This window comes from Ursus americanus, chromosome 9 (assembly GCF_024610735.1).
Source record: "Ursus americanus isolate L20-20 chromosome 9, mUrsAme1.1.p, whole genome shotgun sequence".
Taxonomy (NCBI): domain Eukaryota; kingdom Metazoa; phylum Chordata; class Mammalia; order Carnivora; family Ursidae; genus Ursus; species Ursus americanus.
This window is the reverse complement of record NC_142135.1, coordinates 11,362,460-11,382,845: the sequence shown is the minus strand read 5'-3', so window position 1 is coordinate 11,382,845 and position 20,386 is coordinate 11,362,460. Positions and strand designations below refer to the sequence as shown.

At 40.7% G+C, this 20,386-nt stretch overlaps 1 protein-coding gene and 1 non-coding gene across 13 annotated transcripts in view; both read right to left on the bottom strand.

The window, feature by feature from the left end:
* The window catches only part of CYRIB (CYFIP related Rac1 interactor B), a 142,620-nt gene that overhangs the window by 62,026 nt on the left and 60,208 nt on the right, over positions 1-20,386 (bottom strand). For 3 of the 12 annotated variants that reach the window (XM_045812226.2, XM_087864622.1, XM_045812222.2), the window contains exon 1: positions 17,923-18,145. The exons of 7 other annotated variants lie outside the window; for them this stretch is intronic. The gene's annotated coding sequence lies outside the window, so the exon portion shown is untranslated. Of the gene's footprint in view, positions 1-17,922; positions 18,148-20,386 lie in introns of those variants that run through there. 2 more of the 12 variants (XM_045812228.2, XM_045812229.2) reach the window with 2 other exon arrangements.
* Positions 12,161-12,348, bottom strand: LOC123801930 (small nucleolar RNA SNORA73 family). Its single transcript, XR_006782370.2, has one exon. It is a non-coding gene; the product is annotated as a small nucleolar RNA SNORA73 family (small nucleolar RNA).

The following is a 20,386-nucleotide window of genomic DNA, read 5'->3' as shown; positions in this document are numbered from 1 at the left end:
AAGAAAAAGAAAGCAGGTGATTGCTCACTTTTAATTACATGCAACCTACGTAAAAATATATACAAATATCAATATATCTAATCCACACAAACAAAAGGAAAACAGTCTCTTTTGAAAGCAAAGAATACAATGTCCATCCACTAATGTCCTTTTCTACAATCGTGACACTTTGCAGAATACCTCTGAATTACACCTGATAGTAATAGAACCACAGACAAGTTCAAGGTTGAGAAATACGAAGTCCCAAAGCTAAGTTTTTACATTTTAATTTGCCACAGCCTTTTTTTTTCTATTGGGGAAATACGTAACATAAGTGTTTAGTAGCAATAACTAAAGTACTAAAACAGAGATAATGATCTCACAACATGTTGTAAGTACAACATATTCTCATTTTTTTTTTAAAGAGAAAGAATGCATATACAGCAGGGAGTGTGGGAGACGCAGAGAGAAAATCTTAAGCAGACTCCCTGCTGAGTATGGAGACTTGCTGGGCTCAGACTCAGAGGGATCTCATGACCCTGAACTGAATCAGGAGTTGATGCTTAACCAACTGAGCCATCCAGGTGCCCGAACATTTTCTCGTTCTGTGTCTGAATTGCACACCACAAATTTCAAAATACAGATAGCTGTATCTTGAGTCATCTATACAATTTTTTTAAAGCCTATTCTATATGCTAGAATGAAAAACCAACATATACACAAGAAAACTAGGAACCACAAATAAAAGCAAATACTCGCATCCCACTCTTAAATTTCTTAATTCTTAATGTATCATTAAAAATTAGAGAAGTAATTTGCAAATCTGGCTGGTTTAAAGGCAATCTGTGGGGGTGCCTGGGTGGCACAGTGGTATAAGCGTCTGCCTTCGGCTCAGGGCGTGATCCCAGCATTATGGGATCAAGTCCCACATCAGGCTCCTCCGCTGGGAGCCTGCTTCTTCCTCTCCCACTCCCCCTGCTTGTGTTCCCTCTCTCACTGGCTGTCTCTATCTCTGTCAAATAAATAAATAAATAAATAAAATATCTAAAAATAAATAAATAAATAAATAAATAAATAAAGGCAATCTGTGTTCACAAATAACATAGGCCAGTGCAGCATTTAGTTCAGGATACCACAGCATGATGTCAAGCAGGAGCAGCATTACAGACCTGATCCACATTCGGCCTGTGAGTTTCAGAGAGAAGCTCTGTGCCTGGGTTGTCATGACCAAACAAATATTTAATCACCTTCCTAGCAAAAATATGCATCCACATATAATGTGTTTTGATAGAGAGTCCATCGGTGTGTAAACTCTGAGCAAGAACCTTAAGTTTCTCAAAGCTTCAATTTCTTCATCTGTAGAAAGGAAGATAATTCCTATCCCCCTAAGATTGAGAGACTCAGAGTGAGAGGCACCTATTACACTGTCTGGCTCTTTTCCCAGTTCTTACCCATCACATCAGGCCAAACTTACTCCCTCTCACAGGTGCTGTTCCTATCTTCCCTATAGTTCTAAGGGCCCAACATCAGAATATTACAAAGTTTGTTTGTCAATTCCACAAGTATTATTAAAACTGTTTATATCTCCAGCAGTGCTTATGATACAAAGAAATAAGACAATCTTCACCCTGAAAGAGGTTAATGACTTTCTATGGAAATAATACTTGCACGTATAAAAAGTAAAAAAGTCCATAATAATTCTGTCCACACTACACTATCATTAAGGACTACAATTATAATAGAAATTTAGAGAACAGGACAGTGTGAAAGAAGAGTGTATTCCAAGTTTGGGTTAAGTATCTTCAAATGGGCCCCATGACACATCATTTCACTCATCAAAATGTCTGGCTCTTTCCTAGGACTGAAAGCAGTTATCACAGCCTGTTCATTGTTATTATAGCCCCTGAACTATAAGCACAATGCTTGAAACATTGTAGCCTCCAGTGTGCATATGCTGAATGAGTGGATGAGTGATTTAGTGATGTAAGCAGCCTGGCATAAATACAACTAGTTCAGAGTTATGGTCCCATAAGACTGGCCATCCTGCAAAAAGGATTTGTTTGGGAAAAATGAGCAATAAGGAATGATCGATATACAGGTAGCAAATAACTGACAAAATTTTAGAAAAATGTACAATTCCTCCTATTAAAAATTAAAGTGATAAAGAGACTTTAAATAAAATACACTAATGTGTCCACCACGGTTTTATAGATGATTTTTCCAGGCTGACAAAATAACAGTAACAAATACAGATAACTGATCTCTGGAGATCTAGTATCTTTGGGGCAATACTGTACATCTGATATGTGATATTACTGCACAGGTATCTGTCTTGGTAGCAATCAAATATTTTAAAAGACTATTAAAAATGCTCCGCCACAATCTTAAATGTGAACTGCTTCCTAATGGCAGTTCTATAAAGATTAGAAGACCTCCAACAGGCCAGAGATGTTATGCAATGCAGAGTACAAAATGCCGAGTAAAACAAGACCTGCCCTCCAGAAGCTAAGAGTCTGTAAGAACACATGTTAAAAATTATTACAGTGGGGCACCTGGGTGCCTCAGTCAGTTAAGCCTCCACCTCTTGATTTTGGCTCAGGTCATGATCTCAAGCATTGTGAGACTAAGCCCCACTTAAGATTCTCTCTCCCTCTGCCCGCCCCTCCCCGTGTCCATGCACGAGTTCTCTCTCAATAAACAAACAAATATATAAATACTACGATGCAGTAGGTAAAATACTAAAGAACTGACGTTCTTTGGATAAACTGCAATGGGAAAACAGGGGAGTAATTGAACTGTACCTAGAGGACAGTCTCAGAGAAAGCAACGATATTTGAGTCAGCCTGGTATATTTAAAAAAAAACTACCACCACTAACAACTTTCAAAAACATTTTTTAAATTCAGTAAGCTTTAAATTAAGTAAACTTTTTGGGGGGATAAAATGAGCATATCCACTAACCTGGAAAAGGGGAATATTCTTTCCTCCTAAGAGACATTTTAAGTGCTGACTGTTAACAAGGGGTTCATAATTAACACTGAAGTCCTAAGAAAAAGGCCTTGCTAAACCGAGACTGAGGCAACATCAAGAACTTCACAAACAATGGGTAAGATTTTTCAGTGTGACTAAACACAAAACACACACACACGCGATAATTTTTTAACAACTACTATTCTATCTTCCATGCATGTCTGAACCTTAATCTGTCTGCTCTTCTTTTATTTCTACTTACTCAAGTTTAGATAATTCCAGATTTTGACTACTCAAGTCTGAATTTATAAACCAGATGACAGGAAGACATTTTCAAAAAAGGACATGTACTAGTCTAACTCTTTAATGATCCAAGACTACCTATGTATGTGTTAAAGCTCTATCTTTAAAACAAATAGCTCAACACGCTACAGTTCCTGGAATGAAGGCAGAGGTAGGGGGGTGGAAGGGAGGCTCTCTTCTCTTTTTAAAAACGACCTTACATGTCTTACAGGCTTTCCTCCTAAGAATGAAATGTCCACTGATAGCCACAGGTTACCTAATGGGTTTAACAAATAAAACAATACACACAACTACAAAAGCATCACACCATATAGGTTAACTTTATTTCTCAAAAGAGCTGGTAATCCTTTGTTTTAAAGAAAAATATTTTATTTATTTATTACACACACACACACACACACACACACACACACACGAGAGCACAAGCAGGGGGAGTGGAAGAGTGAAAGGGAAAAGCAGCCCAATGTGGGGCTTGACCCCAGGACCCTGGGATCATGACCTGAGCCGAAGGCAGAAACTTCACTGATTGAGCCACCCAGGCACCCCAAGAGCTGGTAATCCTTTAGTGGAACTGTTTCTCTTAAATTTTAGAGGTTGTACAGAGATAATCAAGTGGAAAACATTCAGTATTTGCAGATTTTGGCATATGTGTATATGTATATTGCTTCATGTTGCCTTCTGGTAATAAGAAGGGACTGTCATTTCCTGAAATCAATGTCAACACGCATACATACAATTTTGTGCTACATGCTCTAAACAGTGTATTTGAATGTTTTATTCTCCAAACAGTATAAACACAAGAATAGAAAGCAAATCAACAAATTAAAACTTCCAAACTAGGAATTGTTTTGGTCATGTTAAATTTGCCAGGCCAAGGCTTCCAAATGAAGATATGAAGGGTCAATGGAGCAAAAGTGTGGAGGTCAGGGAAGGTCAGCCCACAAATACTGCCGCTCTACTCCCACGACTTCCTATCTTGAGAGAATGGCCCAAAGACCTAGGATACTTGAGAAATCATTCACAGGACCAGTGAGTGCCACAGTGTCCTAATGGGACCGTTACTGTAACATAATCTGCTTCTCGCCCTCCTGTGGTTACTGCTCACTTTTTGAACCTGAATTCCTAATCTTTCCACCACCAATTCTGGGAGCTACCTGCCATCATGCCAATAAATTCCCTTTCCATTCAAATTATCTAGTAAATTTCTGCAACTTTTAACCAAAGACCCTTGAATGAATTATAAAGAATATTCTGGACTCATATAGAAAGCTAACTATAACTCCCTTCCTAATTTAAAGTCATTCCTACAAATAAGTAAAACTGTGTTAAGTTCAGAGTATGAACAGTAAAGATACTCTGAAATTAAAGATTAAATAAGTCAGTTTTTTGAGACTTTTAAGAGGTACCTATATTACTAAAATTTTAAGTTTCAAAGTATAAATAAGAACATTAAAAAAAGTGTAAGAGAACATTCAGAAAGAAGACAAAATACTAATAAGATCACTTTAAAATATATCAGTCTAATAAAGAATTTAAAAACTTCCCAGAAAAAGAAAAATGAAACACAATTTGAGGAAAAAAGGACACAAAAATGATACTGATTTTTACAAACTGTTCTCTCTATAAAAAGATGTCTTCCTTTTTGTTTTATATATTCTAAACTGTTCCAAGAACAGTAATGAAAAGATTCTCCACCTGGGCCTACCTTTTCTTTAGACCCCTCACTCATATGTTTCCTCACTAAAAAACAACACATAAGTGAAATTACTTTTCATTCTTTCTGAAAATATTTCACATTTCAAATCAAAAGCAGAATTTTTAGCTATACTAAAAACCAGCATTTTTTATATCCCAGGTAGTATGCTATAGTCATACTCAATCCCCTAATCCATCTGGTTTTTTTAAGGAATATATTTAGAAGAAGCAAATCATATATTAAGGAGAGTAATAACATTTAAAACTTTAGAAAGCATTTGCTATAAGGAAGGAAGAGGGTTATTAATATTTGTGAATACCTACTGTGTACGACACATTTTGCTATAGACCATAATTTTTTCATAAAACACTGCAAAACAGATGATGTTACCCTTTCCGTAAAAAGTAAATGAGGAAAATGAACCTCATAAATTGGTTTACTTACCTCATGTCAGTGTTAATAAGGGCTGATCTGACTGAAGCACAGATCTCACTGGTCCCAAAGATGATGACTATATTTTATCTATAACAAAATGCCTCCATGGGCACCTCCTTGTAAAAATTCTTTTCATTGACAGTTTTCTTATTAGAAAAACAATTGTAACCATGACCCTGAACAAGCAAAATCTGTGGGATGTAACCATAAAGCAATGTTTTATCTACCACTGTCCTTTAAAGTTATTCTGTGGTGACAGTTCAACGTCCCTGAACTTTTATTTAGGCAAGCCTATGACTTTGGTCATTTTCAAGTTATAAAAACTCAGAATTTAGGAACCAGTTTAGTATAATTGTCAAAATTTGTCATCCATCACTACGCTTCTTCCCGCGTCCCAGTTCTGCCTGCAACCCGCTAGCTGTAGCACAGTGCTGTACCGACTCCCCAGCTTACTAACCCTGGGTGTAGCAGTTAAGTGTCATCAGAAGAGGGCATGGGCACTCTCAGCTCAAGAAGTATTTAAAATTGATCTGTCAGGGAATGCTTTCTGGAGTTCCTTGGAAGCTCTCACCCACTCCGGCACTGGGGATCTCTCTCCACAATTTCTTGATGCAAGATAATGCATCTCCTGTGGGAATCCAGCCATTTCTTCCTCCCCCTCTGCCTCATACTACCCTGATCCTATGAGCTTCCTCTCACTAGTGGCCCTCATCCTGTCTATGGGAAACATGTACCCCCTGAGAACTTAGGGAGGATGGGCAGTCCACCCACACAGGCTTTGCTGTGCTGCCAGAGCAGACAGCTTCTCTTACACTCAGGCACACTGAGATAGACACCAATCCACTGTCCCCCTAAACTACACAAGTTACATATTCAGCTCTCCACATCACCACCAGAAAGCTCCTGTACTTGAGGGGGAGCACACCAAGAAGAGAGGGGGGAGGTTAGGAGACGCTCCGAGCACACTAACAACTTGGTTTAAAAACACTTTTCCAATTTCCAACAACTCAGTTCAAAAACTATTCTAATTTCCAGCTCCCTGATTCTTTATACCAACAGATGGGGTAGGTATTTAGAGGTCACAAATTCATTTTCTGGCTCTTTATTTTGCAAGACCTGCATGGTATGCTTATAATTCTCTTTAGAAATGTGCACCTCTCAACTTAGGGCCAAACCCAGAATGAAAGAGTTCCATTTTAACATCTTATTACATGATATATTTAGCACTTCACTAAATTTTCCACAAAAAGTAGCTAGAAACATCCATAATCCCACCACATAGTTAGCCACAGTTAACAATTTAGCATGCTGCTTTCCTTTCTGTAAAGAGTGCATTTGTCATCCGATAATTTCTTAAGTTTTCTTTTTAAAATCTTGTACAAAAACACCTCATTTATATAATTTCATCGAGCAATCCAGTTTCCCACAGAATTTCAGCATGCCTTTTTCAAACACCGAACTTCCACTAACCCAATGTAAAGGTGGCTTTCTGAAACTTGTTGCATTGTCACGCCCCAAACTCAAAACCTTTAATGGCTTCCCACTGCCAGAGATTAAACTTCAATCTTTTAAAATTAAGCAAAATCTATACAGTCTCCTGTACATGTTACATCTCTAAATATAACTTTAAGCCCTGTATTCATCACATAAAAATCATACTGCAAGAAGCATGTTAACTGTCAGGGGAGTTTCTGACCATGGGATCTGACCTACACTCAAGATGAGAAAGTGTTTCAGGGTTTGGTCACAGTTCCACAATGATTACTGAAAGTATCACAGGATGGAACTTTGTCAGGATTACAGACAGGCTGAATCCACAAAATGCAAAAGAGCATATTAATGTGGCAAAAACAAACTTGCGGCAAGGATCAGTCCTCATGTGACTGCAAATAAAACGCTATCACCACGCATTAATATTTACTGTAATCACAACTGCCAAAAAGTTAATCTAATGCTCAAGAGCAGATTTGTGGAAACTTTAAATGTTTAAAACTGGATTTGGGGATTAATTTTGTTAATGTTCCACACATAATCTGCCATCCACTCACAGAGCACACATTAAAAAAATTTGTTTTAAAGTCATCTTTCAGCAAATGAAGTGAGAAATAAATTCCAATTAACATGCTACAAGAAAAAAAGCACTCTGTTCTTAGCCCAAAGAATCTTTGCTCTTCTCAGAAGTATGTGTCAGTAAAAACTCAAAGAATTATAGAAGTGCCTGAAGAAAGGAAAATAATCAGTTCTCTCTTAAAGTTGACAATAAATGTATTCACTCAAAAAGTACACAAGAACAATGAGCGTGGGGTAAATACTGATGTGTCTTTATGTATAAACTCTGGAGGATATGTGTGCATTCACACAACATGCACGTATGTGCGGAGACATCTGGAGAGATGGTCACCAGAACACTGACTACTTCGACGGTGATTTTTGCTTTCTTCTTTTACTTTTTCATTTTGTTTCATTTTTTTAAATAAATGAGCATATACTTTTACAAAAAAAGAATGCTATTTGTGCTATTAAAATACGGCATGACAAGCTATAGTCATTAAGACATGTGGTACTGGCAAAAGGACAGACATGTAGACCAATAAGAGAAAAGAGAGTCCAGAAATAAAACCATATACCTAGGGTCAACTGATTATCAACAAAGATACCACGGCAATTCAGTGGGGGAAAAGAACAGTCTTTTCAACAGATGGCACTGAGACAACTGGTATCTACATAACAAAAAGATGAACTTAAAAAATTCACCTCACGCTATATTTAAAGTTAATTAGGGGTGCCTAGGCGGCTCAGTCAGTTGAGTGTCTGACTCTTCGATTCAGCTAGGGTCACAGGGTCATGAGATCGAGCCCGTGGCAGGCTCTGCGCTTGGCAGAGTCTGCTTAGGATTCTTTCCCCCTCTCCCTCTGCCCCTCCCTCCACTCACATGCTCTCTCTCAATAAATAAATAAAATCTTTTTTTAAAAAAGTTAATTAAAAATGAATCATAGACCCAAACATAAGAACTAAAACGATAAAATATAAAATATTTAGAAAACGCAGGCATAAATCTCATGGCCCTGGGTTGGACTAAGACTTCATGGACACAGCACCAAAAGCATGACTCTTAAAAGAAAAGAAAAAGATAAACTAGACTCTATCAAAGTTCAAAACCCTTGCACCTCAAAAGATACCATTAAGAAAATAACAAGACAAGGCAAAGACTGGGAGAAAATATTTGCAAATCATGTGACTTATAACTGCCTGGGATAAACTGTCTCACAGCACCTGTTTAGCCCTACTTTATGACTTGAAGACAGTTCCCTGTAACACTGTAAGCCAGTTATACTTAAAAAAAAAAAAAAAAAAAAAAAGCTCACTCATCTCTTATTTGTGAGACCCAAACAAGACCCTAGAAAGGATCGGAGAGGGAAAGGATTTCACTAAAGTTTTGCCTGTACACCTCAACTAGGAAAATTTGAAATGTTTAAATATTTTTTAATTATTTAAAATCATAGGCTATCTACCTACCCAAACTAGGTAAACTGAGAATGGCTTAAAAAATTAAATTTGATTTTAATAAAATATACGTGATTTTTAAACGTTGCTGATAAGAACACTGAAAATCAGCTAAAACGAAGTTCTTCAATGAACTTTTAATATGCTAACAGACTACTAAGAAGGGGTCAGTGACACATACCAAAGACAGAACACTGGCCAGTTGTCACCATGACACACACTCTAATGGAACTCTGGCACACCCATTCCAAAGGGTTGCCAACCCCAGGCTACATATTTTGACTATTGCTTCAACATAGTGTTCTATAAATAAAGAGGAAAAGCTTTGGTTTAACTATATTCACATTTTAATATAGGAAGTCCCAATTATCAAAGAGTATTTCCAAAATGCTTTAGCCCTTGATTCTCAGACATCAAGCTTTTATCCACTGGTGACTTAGAAGTGGCGCCACCATAGCTAGAAGATTTCTTTACATTTCTAGCTCTGTACATTCACGTACATTTTAACCCAAATGAACAGAATAAATGAAGCTGACTTTTCTGTACTTTAGAAAACAACTTGGTAAATTTATGTAATACCAGAACATATTAAATATTTAAGTCAAAACAAGTTTAAATGTAACAATTTTCAGCAAATAAAGTTAAATTTTGAAATAATATTTCTTACGTTTGTTTACAGAAAATAACTGGACAGGAGTTAGAAAACGCTGATTGAGAAAATGAAGCCCAACCCCCTTTAAAAAAATGAAAAATTCCAAGTTTAACCTTCCTCCAACTATGCTAGCCCCTCTTTTGTTTTTTTAAAGATTTTATTTATTTGTCAGAGAGAGAGAGAGAGTGCATGTGCACAAGCAGGGGGAGCAGCAGGCAAAGGGAGAGGCAGGATCCCTGCTGAGCAAGGAGAATGATGTGGGACTCGATTCCAGGACGTTGGGATCATGACCTGAACTGAAAGGATGCTTAACTGACTGAGCCACCTAGGCATCCCTATGCTAGCCCCTAAATCTATACTGTCCCAAGATCTAAAGGAAAAGAAACCTCATTAAAAAGGTGCTTATATTGTTTTGTTAGAATTTTCCAGAATTTTAAATAGAGAATCGTTGTATGACATAAACAAAAGCAAAGTAATCTCATACCTTGCAACCCAAGGTGGTTTTCCCATACCTCACTTTAATATAATGTCCCTGAAATTCTTAAAAAACCATGTATGATTTTTTCAAATCAAAAGATGTCTGGACATGTCAGTCATTACTTTTTGAGTAACTGTTATCAGATACCAACTTACCTTGGAGAAAATACATCTCAAATGCTGATGCTCTGGCTACTGCTATTAGTGAGAGTAATACTGTCCTTCATCTCTTACACAGGAGTCTCATGTTTTCTACAAGCATCCATGATAAGGTGGCATGGTAACTTACAAGCTTGCAAGTAGGGTAAGATCTCAGACCATTGTGGTTCTGGACAGTTTTGGCAGTAAGGATGGGATGCTGACAGAGCCATCCATGACTTTCTGGAAGACAGAGGATAAAGGTCCCAAGAGCAGAGGTCTAGGAAATGGGCAGACACCCTAGGATCTGAGAGTGGTCCTGACGGTAGGTGGGGAGGTGGTGAGAATATGGATCCCTACCGCCCTACCTGTTAATGAACAGGAGTTGGATTAATGTTTAGAAACTGAGCAGTGAGGGGGCGCCTGGGTGGCACAGTGGTTAAGCGTCTGCCTTCGGCTCAGGGCGTGATCCCGGCGTTGTGGGATCGAGCCCCACATCAGGCTCCTCTGCTATGAGCCTGCTTCTTCCTCTCCCACTCCCCCTGCTTGTGTTCCCTCTCTCACTGGCTGTCTCTATCTCTGTCGAATAAATAAATAAAATCTTTAAAAAAAAAAAAAAAAGAAACTGAGCAGTGAAGAAATGGAATTGAAATCAGCCACCCAAATGCTGACTTTGTGGTTGTTCATTCTCCTCTGGGCTGGCAGGGGAAGGTATATGCCAAGACAACGGGGCAACAGCCCTGTGTCTCTAGGTGAAAGGCAATGTGGCTGTGACTGCTAAGCCTCGGAATCCCCAAAACTAAAATCGATTATTTAAGTAATGATGGCCTTGCTGCCAAAATGAAGTTTATTTGGACCAAAATTATTAGAAGTTCCTTTGACTGAACTATGAGGAAATGACCAAAAGGGAATACAAAGTTTTGACTGCTAGTACAGGTGCTCTCTCCCTCGGTGCTCCCATCACCACTCTGCTCTACTCCTACCCCCAAAACTCTTCTGCTTTACAGGAAAAAATGATAAAGGATGGGGTTGAGGTCTCTCTGATTCCTAAGAAGGACAAAGGCCATAGGGCCAATAGGCTGCCTAGGGAACTTTAGAGAGGGGCTCAAAGCTTTAAGGTTCTTTTAGATATAGGCACCCATGTCATCACCACCCTACCCAGTCCCATGAAAGGAGGGAACACCCAGATTCAATTAATAGGGTTTGGGCAGGATTTACAGAGGGGAAGAAAAATGAATGCGACTAAAGGACAGTACTCTGGGCCAGTTCGATGTTCTGTTGTTGCCTCTATATCCCAATGTATAGTAGGAGTTGGTATGTTACATGGTTGTACTTCCCCACCCTGTAAGTGCCAGAGGGGAGTCTTCCAATCAGGAAGGGATGCATGTAGAAAAATACTAGTACCTCTGGGGCCCCAAAACCCTAATGACCGTTTTTTGGTTACAAGTCTCTGTGATTTATGATTTTATTGATTAGAGCTTCTGACAGAGGGAAGCAGGCAGTCTCCACCTGCAGGTGCCCCTGAGGGTTCGGAACTCTTTGCCTCCCCGACACAACCAGCAGGCATGCTCCTTATCTAAAGTGATTGTTAGCATGCTACTGGGCTCTGTGGAAACTGAATGCCTGACTCATGGAGGCCTCCTGAGTCCCCAGGCTGATATTCCTATTTTGGTTTTCTAACCTGCTGTCCCCCCTTGATTTACTCTAAAGGGCAGTTTTTAAAAGGGGGTCAAATGTGCCCCAGCTTCCAAACCTCCAGGCTTATCTTACAAAAACAACATTTCCCATTTACTTTACCAATTCTGTCTGCCAAATAAAGGACCCATAAAGTGTCAACTGCCAATGTTAGGCAAGGCTCTTCTCTCCCTAAATCAAATTATTTGGAATCCTGAGCAATCGCTGCAAAAGAAGGCAGGTAAGAGCTTAATCCAGCAGAACAGCAGCTGATAAAAGCAGATTTTTCTTTCATTTCCAATCAACCTAGATCCAGACAGGGGGTGCTTAGAGACCTGTTTCCCGCATGGTTTGTCTCCTCTGTCATTGTCCACAGGACTCCGAGAATCTGTAGGAATACGCAGGCACAGACTCAAGGCGTGATGGAAATGGACTGTACATCAAGCGGCAGAACCCTACACTCCCCTACGCCACCTGGACAGAGCCCAGGGAGAGTGACCTCCCAGGAGTGTCCACGTTTGGTCTGATAGGCCTACTTTAGGATGGGTCAGTCAACTCCATAATTAACAATGAAGAGAGTCAACTGAAAATACATATTTGAGAACACATCTGGCTTTGTCTTAGCCCCAGCAGCGTCTCAACTTTACATGAAAAAGTAGTAACAGGACCTCTGGGGAAAATTTATCCCCTACTCTACCACCAGAAGCAAAATTATAGGCTCTACAGAGCCTGAATCCAGTAAATCATCAAATCTTATGGATTTAATACTATTCCTCCATTGTCAGTATTCAAATACTGATCGCTCTCAATTCTTTCCTGGACTTTAGCAACAATAGCCTCTTAACTTGCCTACTTGTATTGAATCTTACTTCTCCTTCAGTCCATTCTCCAAAAGCTGTCAGAACAAGCTAGTATTTCACTCTCTCCTCCCTTAAAATCCTATAATGGTTTCCCCATAGCCTTCTGTCCAAACTGACCTGAACTTGTTAACAAGACTCATGCAGCCAGGCTTCTGGTTTACTTATTGTGTATCTCTTTCCCACATCTCCTTTACAGAACGAATATTGTTTCTAAAATGTACCTGACCTCTCTGATCTCAAAGCTTTTGCCTCCCCCTCATCTTATGCCCCTGCATTCTCCCTTTTGCCTGATTGACTACTTGTCCACTCCTCAGGTTTTAGTTTAAACGGCATTACAACATGGCCTTTTACCCTGACTCCTAAGATTAGGTACCTATGGAATAGGTAGCACTGAATTCACACTATTTTTCTCTCTCTTCTACTCTAAGAAGGAACCACTAATATTTTATTCACTGTTATTATAAGCCTGCTCATTTGTTCATTAACTATTGGGGGGAATAATAACAATCATATACCAAGTATATGCTAGTTGTCAAAAAATATATTAGCAAAAACAAGTTTTTTATTTTTTTTTTAAAGATTTATTTGAGAGAGACAGCAAGTGGGGGGAAGAAGGAGAGAGAATCTCAAGTTGGTGGGGAGTCTGCTTGAGATTCTCTCTCCCTCTTCCTGTGTCCCCCCTCCCAAAAAAAGAATTGCATTAATTTAAAAAAAATGATATTTTGCCTTCCCTACCACACTGCATTGAAATTAATATAAAAATTTCATAAAAATTGTGAGGCACATAGCAGAGACATTATTTTTTGCATTTCATAGGTAATCTGAGATCTTCACACTATCAGACAAAAGCAAATCAGGGCTTAAGTGCAATGTTCTTGTCCATACATACTAAAATTTTACAATGAATAGAATCTCTCAATAAGAGTACAACAGCAAACTGTAAACGTCCATTTCAAGACCTAGTAAATCACGCATTATTTAAATTAGTGCCTTCAACTCTCTATTACTCTCAAAAAGAACAGAGAAACGGCATAAATAATCCCCAAATAATAATACCTGGGAATATGTCATAACTTTTTTCATAGCAAGTATGTCCTAACATTGTTTGACCTGCATTAGTATTCAGTGTAACTTGAATAATCTGAGAACATGCCAATTTATGATTGGAAGAAATATTCTAAGCACAGTGAAGAGTGTCTGTATCAGTTTAGATTTATAATACAGTACCTGACATATTGCACCAATTAGAATATATCAAGTAGAAATTACTCCCATGGCAGAATATAACTGTACAGGATTGAAAACTTCACAGTGTTGCATACAATAGTACCACTGAACGTCATCTTTTTAAAATAAATAGCTACAAAAATATATCTTTGCATTAGGTCTTCTACCTAAACAAAAATCACCCAACATCTTTGAAAAAAAGCCATTCTCACCAATGGTACCACTATCAGGACACAGGATGTGTCACAAGAAATGTGTGTTTTTAAAGAATCATCATTCTAAGAATGATTTCCTTGTTAAAAAGTTTTACAAATGTCACTCATTTGCATTCCAATATACTTACATGAGTGGGAAAAGGGTGAAGCTACAGCTAGTAAGCAGGAAATTATAATCCTGTATATGCTCACAAGAGAGTAGAGAAGAAGCGAACATTTTCCATCCTGTGTGTCAGCTGAAAAAGTTTTTAGATTGGCTGTTTTAAGTATGCCTTCTAAATATATAATATAAAATACAGGACCTCAAATTAGTACTTTGAAATAGAATTTTAGTAAAGACTACAAATCACAGAAATCTGGGTTTATGCCAACCTTCCTCACCCTACTTAGGAGCATACTTGGACAAGCAACCCAAGCTCTCTGAGCCTGACATTCCTCAAGTTAATTACGAGTTAAACTAGGAATTAACCTATCCCATGCAGAGTTGTCATAAAACTATCTAAATGTATATAAAGAACTTGGCGTACAGGTGTTCACTACCACAGCATAATAATTAAAGAGCCAAGACCAAGTTCTATCACTTAGTAGCTGTGTCACTTCAGTTATTACTTAACTTCAATTTCCTAGTTTGTGACATGGGAATACCGACACCTACCTCTAACAAGGTTGTTGTAAAGACTGAATTTCTTAGAACTCAACCTGGCAAGTAGTAAAACACTAAGTGCTACTTATTATTAACATTATCATTACACCACCACTGAAATATTACATCCACTGAGGTGCCTGGGTGGCTCAGTCAGTGAAGCATATGCCTCAGGTCATGATCCCAGGACCCTGGGATGGAGTCCAGCGTCAGGCTCCCTGCTCTGCAAGAAGTCTGCTTCTCCCTCTGCCCCTCCTCACTCCTTCTCTCAATCTCTCTCTAAAATAAATAAGATCTTTAAAAAATATATTACATAACCACTGTCACATTACTGAGGATACCTTCCATTTCTGACACCTGAAAAAATATCTCTTGAAAAATTAACCGCATTTTAGTGAACTGATCATAATATAGGATAAGCTTACGCTGCTAAGAATTTTTATGGTGACTTTGAGTGCACCTGAATTGACTGTTGCTCATCGATACTGAGAAGACATCAAATATCCATTCTAAGTGAACAAATCCACTCAATGGACTAAATAAAACATAACACAAAATAACAGGTCTATTGTACTTTCTCCCCCCAAATTTCAAAGCAGTTTAAATAATCAAATATAGCAATCCTCAAAATATACTAACTTGAAAAAACTGCTTAGAGCAATCAACATTTTCCCCAAACTTTTGCCACATAATTACAAAATGATGCTATAGTCAAAAACTCTTTGACCTTACTATTCTTTCAATTACTCAAAACATCTGAGTATCCACTGTGCACCAGACTAAATTCTGGTGCTGTAAAAGAAAAGGTGAGACCAAAAATAATGTCAGTAACAATATAATTAAATATTTCCAAATATTATAATTTTGTTTTCCTTCAACAGTGAAAGAGCAAATTATAGGCCCAGTTAAGTGCATCAATACTTAATGATTTAAGTAACCTCATATAAGCGACAGTCCAGAATTTTCCCCAAGGAAACCAGGAGTAAAATGAGATAAGCATCCCTCTATATCCACAATCAATTACTTACTATGGTAAATGACCATTCCAAATATGAGTTCAATAATCTGAAGAGCGACACTATGTAACGCATTTTTAAACCCATTTTTGGGGAAAATTCAGAGAAACGGAAAATTTTAAGTCCGATTATGTAAAATATCACCTGTAATCTATCAGAAATAAACTACATCCACTTAATCTTAGAATCTGAAATTACATTTTTGCTGGGGCAACTAAAATCAATTTACTAATCATGTCTCCCTTTGATGAACCAGTTTCATAGGAGGGAAAAATCTAGCCTCTATTCAATTATCAAATGATCTAGAGTTTATACTATGGATCTAAGAGCTTCCTCTGGAGCAACTATGTAACTGTTAAAAGTTTTAAGGAATTGAAAAATATGTTATCTAACAAAACTGCTCTGCCAAAGAAAGGCAATCCTATCTATGAGTTAAGAAATCTTACTGCTAGAGTGGTTATCCAAAACCTAAAAGAGAAGAAATGGCCAAGTGCCTTTTTAATACCTAGCTCCCCAGAAACGCTATTAGAAAATATTGATATTAACGTTGATAGCAACTACATCATACTGATATCCAAGTAGGTATACTGCAGGACTAAAAACCTTCCTTTGACTTCATTATTACAGACTATGACCCTCACGAGAAAAAAGGGGGGGGCCTATCATTTCATTTTATGAATGCTGAACAGGCAGTTTTAGCCAATTACAACACTTTACAAAGGGGTTATTAAATAAGCCCCAATTATCAAAGTGCTCTAGACACAAAGCTTCTGTTTCTATTCTTAAATACAATTAAAGAATTAAAAGGATCAGGGTGTTTTTCTTGAGGTACATTTGTCTAAAATGATTTGCAATAAGTCCCCCAAAGACCCAAGTGACTGAAATTCCTTCAGCTATATAAAACACTCCTCTGGAATGTCAGTCTGCCAAACTGAAAGACTGTTAAGAACACAAAATTGACTGATACACATTTTCCACATAAAGATTACGGAGTAAAATGATGGCAAACTCAGTAAATTTGCAGGAGGGGGAAAAAAGTGTCAACAAATTCCAAAAATCTTTGTCTTATCCAGAAGGGCACTTTGTGGTACTGCAAGAATTCAGGCATTTCATCAGTATTCCGCACACCAGCGGACACTCGATAACTGTTGTTGACAAATTAGAGGAGAAAAAGTCTCACCAACAAACGGTAGTAACAGGTATGTTGCAAATCAGTCAGGGAACCAAGCGAGGAAGAAGGTGGAGGAGTAGAAAGAGTAACAATCTTCTGCCAAATTTTACATTCTGAGAAAATTAATCCATCATAGATACCCCTCCAGGAAAAAAAAAAAAAGATATTTGGTACAGCCTAGAACAGCCATGAGTTACACACACACACACACACACACACACTGCCACTTCCACAACAGTTTGACAGTCACAGATTTGGGTAATTATAGTAGAAATTGTGTGTTTTGGAAACACCCTAAGACCACACCCTAGGGCTGAGAATCTGGACTTTAAATGCTGGCAATTTAAGAGGTCAACGCGGTGTATAAGTTGGACATCTGGCCGCGCAGGTGGAAGGGCGGAGAGGAGCAATAAAGACGCCAACTTCCATGCGGGTGACCAAGAGGGCTGGCTGCCGCGGCGAGGCGTGGCGGAGTCCGAGGGAAAAGGGGGTGTGGATCTGTGGGTGAGTCCGGGGAGAAAGGGAGGGAGAGAGGAAAGGCGGCCGCGAGGAGGAAAGGGAGGTGGGCGCCAGGGGTGGGGGGCGAGCGCCGACGCGGGAGGGGAAGAGCCGGGGAGCCCGAGATCACGCGCGGCGGCTGGCTCTGGGGGTGGGAGGGCGCGGCGAGCACGCGCGTGGAGATGCGGGTGGGAGGAAGGAGAGGAAGAAAAGAGGTCCGAATGAATGAGCGCCGGCGGGGCCGGAGCCGCGGAGGAAGGGGCCGGGGCGCCGCCGCCCGGCGGGCGGGGGGCGCCCGCAGTGGTGCAGCCGCAGCGCCGGGGCGGGCCCACGCCGCCGGGGGCCGAGGAAGCCCCGCGCCGGCGCGGCCCCCACCGCGCCAGCCTCTCCGCCAAAATGGGGTCGAGGGGGAGGAAAGCAAGGGGCGTGAGGGAAGGGGGAAAATGGTAAAAATAAATCACTCACCCTCCGCTCGAGCCTCCGGGCTCTCTCAGCCCCGCTCCTCCGCCCTCCTCGAGCCGCGGCGGCGGCTCCTCAGCGGCGCTAGAGGGAGCCCCGGGCCCGGAGCGGGGCAGCGGCGGCGGCCGGACCGGGAGCCCCTCCGCACCTGCCCCTGTGGCGGAGCCGCGACGAGCCAGGCGGCGGCAGCAGCAGCGGCGGCGGCTCCGAGCGGGGAGGGCAAGTGACCCGGATGTACAGGGTAACGGCGAGGAGGGGGAGGGGGGAATGCCAGGAAGTGAGGGCGCCGCGGACCTGTCCGGCCGTGCGCATGCGTCGCGCGCCCGCCCCGCAAGGTAAATCCTCGGCCTTCCTTCCCCGCCCCTCTTCCCCCGCCCCTCCTGAAGGGGGCGGGGCGAGGCCGGAGACAGGTGGTCAGGCGCTGGAGGGAGGAGAGGAAGGGGGCGCGGCCACCGCCTCCGCGCCCCCGCCCCCCTTAAAGGGGCAGCACCTCCGCGTGGAGATGGCATCTGGGTGGGTCCGAGTCTTGCAGCCTTCTCATTTTACAGAAGGAAAACTGAGGTTCAGAGGTGGGGGAGAGCTGCCTCAGGTCTGCAAGATCGGAAATAGCAGGAACTGGAACTTGGAACTCGCAGATCAGGACTCTTTGTGCTGAACTCAGCGAAGCTGCCACCTCCCACCACTCTCCACGCCTGGAATGGCTGGGCTGGTGTGCAAGCCTTTCCCTCTCCGCCAGGTACTGAACCTCACTCACGCTCCCCAACAAGGCAGAAGCGCTGACAGGCTCCCCAGAGCTTAGAGGTGCACCGTTATCACCTGTGATGGTATCGTGGAGACGCCCTGGGGAGGTGTTAAATGATCAGTCTGAGAACAGAAATCAGGAGCCACTTGAGACTTGTACCTTGCCACGCATGGCTCTTTCAGATAGATGAGATTTTGTTCTAGGGTTCCTTCCTGGGCAAAAATGTCGGGGGGTGGGGGGAGAACTTGGATGTCGCCCAGGGCACAGCATTTTATTTCCCTAATCCTACTTCACCCTTGAACATAAATGCTCTCCCTTTACATACAAAACCAGAACATCCCATCTAGCTGGTTCATCCAAATCCTGCTATGAAACTCTCAGATTTTTTCATTAACACTAAAGTGTAAATGATTACAATGTTATCTTTCTCTGGAATATTTTCGGTTTGAGCAGATCATTACCATGGAGGTAAATGGTTCTGAATATTTTGAGGTCAAGACCCCTACTGAAAATCTCACAAAAGTGGGGTTTTTTCTCCCCCAGAAAAATGCACACACATTTGCATACACTATCAGGGGATTTACGGTTCCAGGAAGCTTACCTATGAAACCCTGATTATGAACTCCTGTTCTGGTCAAATAGGTTAAGTCCCAGAAACTATCCAGGCCTTACCAGATGAGGCCAAGAAATCACTCCCTGCCCCAATACAGAAGAGCAACCCTTCCTTACCTTATTTAGCCTTTTGTCTTCCTCCTGAGTTACATGGAGACGACATGGTATGAGCCATACTATATAGAAATGTGTTAGAAGAGTCAGAGAGATTAGATGGCTTTTTCAAGGCTCACACTAAAGGCAAGAGTCCTAGGCCTCAGACTTTTGCCCTAATTATCATACTTTAGGATGATTTCGGGGTTCTATACTGTATCTATTATAATCTTCATCAATTTCAATTAAACTGAGGGAGCCAATTTTTTGCCAACATTAATGCTGGCAGGACGGTCTTTACAATCCAAGAACTTGGGTCCATGTTTCTGACACACTAATACCCATCCTTAAATAACCCTGGTCCACAGAAACCCACTATCCTCAATTTGTACCAAAGGCACGGAGTTCATACACCTTCCCCGTCCCTTAAATATGTGCTCTGAGTAACCACACACCTCTACCTCAATATTTGAAAAGCAGAAATCTCTTCCATAGTATTCTCAACCCCATCCACTTTAGCTCAAATATCTCCCATCATGAGGAACTCATTACTGCACTGGTTGGCCTCTTCTCGTTGCGAGGAACCTCTTCTTTTACACTGAGCAAAAATCTGATACCCAACAATTTTCATCCACTGGTCCTAATTTTATCTCTAGAAAGCAACATAAACATGATGCCAGCCTGAGGGAGCTTACAGTCCAGCCAAGAAAAGTCCACTGATGAATCGTAAAATAAGATCAGCCCCTTTTGGAGACACCTTTCTCCTTGTCAGCCCTAGACCCATTCCTGGCCTGTGTCACAACTCACACGTAAGCTCAACCACTACCCCATGTGGGATATCCTGAAAACCGGAATAGAAAACAAGACCTTAAGAGAAGTGCTGAATTTATTCTTCTCCGATCCTTTCTTTGTCATCCTGCACGAATCTAATCCCATTTCAGCTGAGGTCAAAGCTTTCAGAGTTTTATATTGAAAAAACAAGCAGGAGGATGCAAAAAAGAGGTTTACATAACAGCACGAGGC